Here is a 6,619-nt window from a genome sequence, read left to right as displayed (position 1 = left end):
GCGATACCCTTTTTCCTGTAATTTAGCAAATATAGTTTTGGAAATTCCTAACAAACAATCTCAATATAATTTCTACTCCTTTTTAACTAATTATACTTTTTTAAAAGGCATAAATCATTTTTTGTTCCCTTAACCAGAGGTCTCGAGTTCTAGCCTGGGAATTGAAAAATCTTTGGTAGGAAGCGTTACCCCCGAATGGGGTCTTACCCGATGCGAATCCGAATATAGTCGGGCTCCAATGCGGGTACCAAACACTTGAGAAACCGGAAAAAAAAACTAGCAACTTCATTTTTCGAATTGCAATGATATATATAGGGGACCTCCTTTGAAATCCTTTTGTTGTCAATGTTGAATTTCTTACATCACTCTTAATATTCAAATGTTTCCAAACGAGTAATTATGGGAATATTTAACAGGTCACATGTATGCCCTAATTACCCTCTTTAACTATCTAATCATCAAAAAGTTCAGCTTATTTTCAAGTCGGTCATTATGAAACAAAGATTTAATTGCTCTTTGCAGATTAGGTTGTCCTAAATGGTATATGTCCTATTAGGTTTAAATTATATGCACTGTCAGTGTAAATATATTTATCTACAATTGAATTTTCTTATAGGTATTATTTTCATCAAGTTACTAATTAATGTTTATTAATGTCTATCTTATAAGTGAACCAATCATATCGTTAGTGTATGAAGCTTAGTGGGCGTTTGGACATAAAAAAAGTTAAATTCCGAAAAAAAAAGTTAAAAAATATTTAAGTTGAAAATGGTGATTGAAAATTATAATTATGTTTAGATATGGATATTATTTGGAGCTATTTTTTAATTTTGTGAGTGCTTTCAAGTGAAAATTTTAAAAAATAACTTTTTAGAGTTTTTTAAATTTCAAAAAATTCTTAAACTCAACTTCAAGTGAATTTTTTTTTTCATGGCTAAACGGGTCCTAACTTTACTTGGAAATAGCCTTTTTTTTCCCTAAGCAAGGGTAAGGGAATGTTTTGTTGACTACAGATGGGACTTTTGACATTCCCTTTCTCAATCTCCTTCAGAGCTTAATGATTTTGTCCTCCACTAAGGCAAAATAAAGTCATTTTGTGGTAAATGAGATGCTCTTTTATCCTACTAAGGTAGATATGTAGGAGAGAGAGTCATCAATTTTTATATTATTTCAATAAAGTTATTAAACTATTTTTTTTGTAAAAAAAAAAACATTTTAATTTTGTTTAACTATTACAAAAAGTCTAACTAATTTTGTATAATTAAAAAGTTACTTAACTTCGCCTGAATATCATAAAAATGTCCCTTTTATTTTTTCCTAGTGACTTTACAGTTAGGCATAGTTGAGTGGTTTTTTTTATAAAAATAGGACAGATAGTCAGTTTTCGGATTGGTCATTTAAAAATAACCAGCGTTTACCAAATCAATGAAAAATAGCCACTATTTTGCTGCAATAGAGACTGATCCAGCATAATATACTGGAGTTCGGTGCACTTATGTATAAACTCCAGCATATTATGCTGGACCGATATACTTTATTGGCTTCAGCATAATATACTGGAGTTTGGAGCACCTGGAAACTGGAGCACCGGTGCTCCAAACTCCAATATATTATGCTGGACCAATATACTTGCTGGAACTCCAGTATATTATGCTGGAGTTCTAGTGTACTTATGCTGGAACTCCATCATATTATGCTGGAGCTCCCGCATACTTATCCTGGAACTCCAGTATAATATGTTGGAGTTCAAGTATACTTATGCTGGAACTCCAGCATAATATACTGGCGTATTTTTCGCGTTTTGAACAGTGTTTTTGCTCAGATTTATCTTTACAGAAAAGTGGCTAAATTTCGATTACTTTTGAAATTGAGCTATTTTTGAACGACCAGTTGTAAATCTGGCTATTTTTTAATTTCTCCCGATTTTTTTGGTTACAAAAATAATTTAGTAATTTTGTCGTTAAAAAAAGTTGTTTAGTAACTTTTGATGCAATAGCGTCAAAGTTAGAGTGATAATTCATGAAATTAATTCAAAGAAGTTTTTGTAGACTATTGAGGGTCAATTCTTGTTTGGTACCTCCTTTGTCCCAAAATAATTTATGGGACTTGAAATACGAGGACGAAATATTTAACTCCTGAGTTAAAGTTACAAAACATAATAGGTTCACGTAAATTGAAACGAAGGGAGTAAGTATATATGTATATTGTTTTATCAAAAAAAGTGCTTAACATTCTTTTAAAATGAATTAATTAGAAATAAAGGATAAATCCTAACCAAGGATAATTAACTCTAGATCAGAAAATATCAAGCAAGAAAATAGGATATAGTTAAGCTCATAACTCTTTGAGATTATAAATAGTATCAAATATGAATAACAAGCTTACATTCTTGACGTATTGTTCCGTAACATACGAGTAAAGAAGAAAGAGAAGGAATGCCATTAACAACTATGAGATCAATCTTTATTGATTCAATAATGAGGATTACAGAGATCAGCAGCCAAGCACTAAACCTTCTCTTGGCTTTCCTCCGAAGCATTCTCTCATTCTTTTCTGTTTTTAGAAGAAGCCCCCAAGAGTCCCCTTTCTTTGTTCTCTTCTCCAGTATATATATAGTAAGTAGTCCCCTTTATCCAACAGTCCTTAGCCGTAGTACCATAACCTGACGATTGTATTTTAGGTTGTCCCCTCTAAATGCCACGACATGTACTTCGCAATACGTGCCTTTTGATGGTTCGACCTCGCCCATGGCCGAGATACCCGTCATTATGGTGCCTTATGGATACAACCACGGCTTAATCGACCTGTCGCCATTCCTTTTTGCACCGGTTCTCGTATGGTCAAATTTCGACCCATACAGTTAGTCCCTCCGCCTATTGAGGTCGTCTTTGGGCGAGTTCGATGGGCGGACTTCGTCGATAAGAAAACTTGTGAGAAATCTGGGCACCTTGGGCAATGGACGAGTACCTCATTGCGAGGTAGCGATGTGACGTTTTGGGAGTTGCATCTGACTGTCACATCAGTTCAGAATGTCATTTAAAGCTCATCATGTGCCATTATGGCACACGTTTTTTATGTATCATATAGTTTTCCGTACCCTTTCCGTTTTCAAAATGGCGGCGTTTGGCTTTCCCGCTCAGGGTACTTATGCCCCTATAAATAGGGGAAATTTTTTGAATGTTGTGCTTCCCAATCGCTCAAGAAAGATTTTTGCAGCTTCTCTTCTTCTCCTTCTGTTTCTCACATTTCCCTCTCTGTAAAAATTCTTGTGGCATTTACTTTTTTCCATTACTATTCTTGATTCTCGCAATCAAAGAAAAAGAGATGGCTAGTGCATCTTCTAACCCTGATAGAGTCGTTGATGCTCATGTGCCAGAAAATGATATACCCCTACTCGAAGAGGGAGTGGAACTAGCGGAGGACGAGGGTCTTATGACGGTGGATGAGGTGGTTACCCCGCCCGTGGAAAGTGAGGACTGACTTTAACTGCCCAGCTGGGAATGAGCCGGAACCTATTTTTTCTACGATGGATGTTGTGCGCTCACGGTGTTCAAACACAAATGGGGGATCCATGATCATATTGAACTGGTTCCGGTGGATCGGGACATAGTACATATACACCATCCAGGCTACTGCGCATTTTATGCGTACCCATTTGCTATCGGATACACGCTTCCCCTTCCCTTCTTGGCAGTAGACTTCTGCCGCTTCTATGAGGTGTGCCCGACTCAACTCTCTCTGTACGTGTACAAGCTCTTCCTTATGCTCATCAAGTACGCGGAGTTGGCCGACCAAGGAATTTCTTTACAACATATGCTTCACCTCTTCGCCCCCCATTTTCTTAGGGGCTCGATGATTCACATGCGTCATCGGGGAACCAAGGGTTTGGTAGTGAAGATGGATGACAAGGCAAATTGCCGCTTTTGGGAGAACTTCTTCTATGTCCGAACAGAGCATATGGTGTCGAACTCGGCGAGGTTTCCTAAGACGTGGAATTTCGCCCATAGGTCTTACTTTCTTTTTACTTTACACATTTTTTTCTTAAGATGGTTGTCGATCGTCTTCCTTGAATGACCTCGTCGAGCGTTTGCTTTTGTTTTTGCAGTCGAGAGAGTACCTCCTCTGCTTGTTGCTAATATTCGTAAGTGTGTGAGTGCGATTCTACCCCACACAATGGGGATTCGCAAATGGGCACCTTTCCATGAGAGGTTCGGGCGCAAGCCTCCTGCTGGTGAGTCGGCTCATTGCAATCTTTATCGCTTTGTTCTTTGCTCCATAATTTCTTTTATCTTATCTTTGTTTGGTTAAATCTCCCCATTGGCAGGTCGGAGAGGAGTGAGAAGGGTGAGGGCTCCTACGCTCACTTTTTGCCAGCCGACTTCCTCTGCCCGGCCCGCTCCAAGGGCAACTGTGGATGAGGGCATCCAGAGTTTAGTTGTTCGGTGGACCGCGTCCGGGACTGATCCCGTTCGTTTGGAGGTTGCTCCTCAGTCAGACATTACGGTTCCCATAGTCCGTTCAACAAACAAACCTTTCTGCAATAGTGGCAAAGAGGCATCGTCAAAGGGGCAAAGGTTGTCAGATGGGGCGCCGTTGGTTGAGACGTCCTCGAGGGGCGACCCTACTTTGGCAATATCTGAAGTTGGTGGTGATGCTGGCGGGGGAGCGGATGCGACACCTATTTCGGTCGCAGAAGAGACCACCGTGGCAGGGGGACAGAGTTCTGGGGCAACCACGATTGTTCCAAGCGGTCCATCGTCATCTTGGCAGGGCCGCACCCCCTCTTCGGCTAATGAGAGGGGGAAGGGCGTGGTGGTGGATGATTACGAATCTGATTCCAACATCGATCCTGAGGACATGAGGATGTTCGAGGAAGGCTTTACCAGGGTCGATATGAGGGTAGAAAGTCCTTCTCGTGTGCTTGAGATTCCATCGGATTTTAACCTGTTGGAGGACACGGTAGAGTTGGTGCCTCAATTTGACCTTTTGTGCTCCGCCACCGAAAGTGAGTCTCTTCGGGAGATCAATGATTCTGCTTTGTCACATGGAGTGGCCGGTATGGCCTTGAGGGTGAGTTTCCTTTCGCCATTTATTTTTGCTTTGTGCCATTTTGTTTTCGCTGATTCCTCCCCTCTTTTTTTAGACTTACATACTGGAGATCGAGAGTGCTCGTAGGGCTTCCCATAGGGCCGAAGTCTTTCTAAAAATGGCCGTGAAGTATCGCAACAAGTGTCGTGAGATGCATGCGCAACTTAAGGCGGGCGGTAATACTCAATCCGTTAGGGAGGAGTTGGAGAAAAGAGAAAAGGAACTGATGCGGTCTATCCGCAGATGCAGAAAGCTCGAGGAGTTACTCAGTGCCATAGAAGAGGAGCTCGAGGTGGGAAAAAGGGGTCACAACAGAGTGCGAGGATCTTCAGGCGAAGGTGTTGTCTTTGTGAGCCGAGCTAGAGCAAAATGCTACCAGAGTTGCCAATCTAAGTGCAGAATGGATGGAGAAAGTGACCGAGCTAGAAAAGAAGGTGGCCGAGTTGGAGAGAGCCGAGGGGGCTTGAGTGGCGGTTTTGGCGAGGGCGGCGGCATTGGAAGACACTATGTGCGTCCTTATGTCTGAGCGGGAAGCTGAGAGGGCGGCAGCTACACTGAGGGAGGCATGGCTCGAGGAGCGGATCGGTGAACTTGATCGGGATGCTTCGAGCCTGGGAGATCGAGTTATGGCTCTCGAGGCTGAGAAGGCGTAGTTGCTGGCTCAGGCCCGCCCTCAAGAATCTGCCCCTGCTTCTATCCCCTACCACTTGTACTAGCTATGGGTTCATGCTAAGGCCTAACGAGATATATATAAGGGCTTGTGGGAGACGGGGAGCATTCCTGAGGCCGATTTTGAAGATGTTAGGGCAAAGGCACGCGAGGCTCATCTCGCCTGCGGTTATGACCCTACGACACCGAAGGCCGGTGAGGGTACTAAGATTGAAGATGGGCTTCCTTCTGAAGATGACAATGCTGGGGAGAACGGCGGTGGAGATGATGCCGAGTGAAATTTTTTTCCAGCTCTTGTACTTAGTTTTTTTTTCTTTTGTTGTTATTTGTTTTCATCTTTTTCTTGGGAGCCCACTTTTGGCCTTTTGTAAGGTGCAGCTATTGCGCATGTACATCTTTTGAATAAAAATAGTCGTTTTGCCTTTGGTTACATATCTTTTGACTTTCTTTCTCTTCTACTTTTTTTTTGAAAAAGATCTTCGGATTTCCCCGTGATGAGTCCCTATTTTTTAGTTGGGAATTCGAATGAGATCGAATTTAGTTCTCTTGATTCGAGCGAGATCAGATCTCATTTTGTTAGTTCGAATGAAGTCACTTTGGACTTGTAAATTCGAGCGAGGTTGACTTCTGATTTGCCAACTTGGGGGAAGTCAGTTTTGACTTGTAAATTCGAGCGATGTTGAAATCAAACTTGCCAACTTGAGCAAAATTCGTTTCGACTTGTAAATTTGAGTGAGGTCGAAATCAAACTTGCCGACTTAGGCGAAATCAGTTTTGACTTATAAATTCCAGCGAGGTCAAAATCAAACTTGCCGACTTGGGCGAAATCAGTTATGACTTGTAAATTCGAGCGAGGTCGAAA

The sequence above is a fragment of the Nicotiana tabacum genome, chromosome 11 (assembly GCF_000715075.1).
Source record: "Nicotiana tabacum cultivar K326 chromosome 11, ASM71507v2, whole genome shotgun sequence".
In the NCBI taxonomy this organism is placed as follows: domain Eukaryota; kingdom Viridiplantae; phylum Streptophyta; class Magnoliopsida; order Solanales; family Solanaceae; genus Nicotiana; species Nicotiana tabacum.
Note: the sequence above shows the minus strand (reverse complement) of the source record.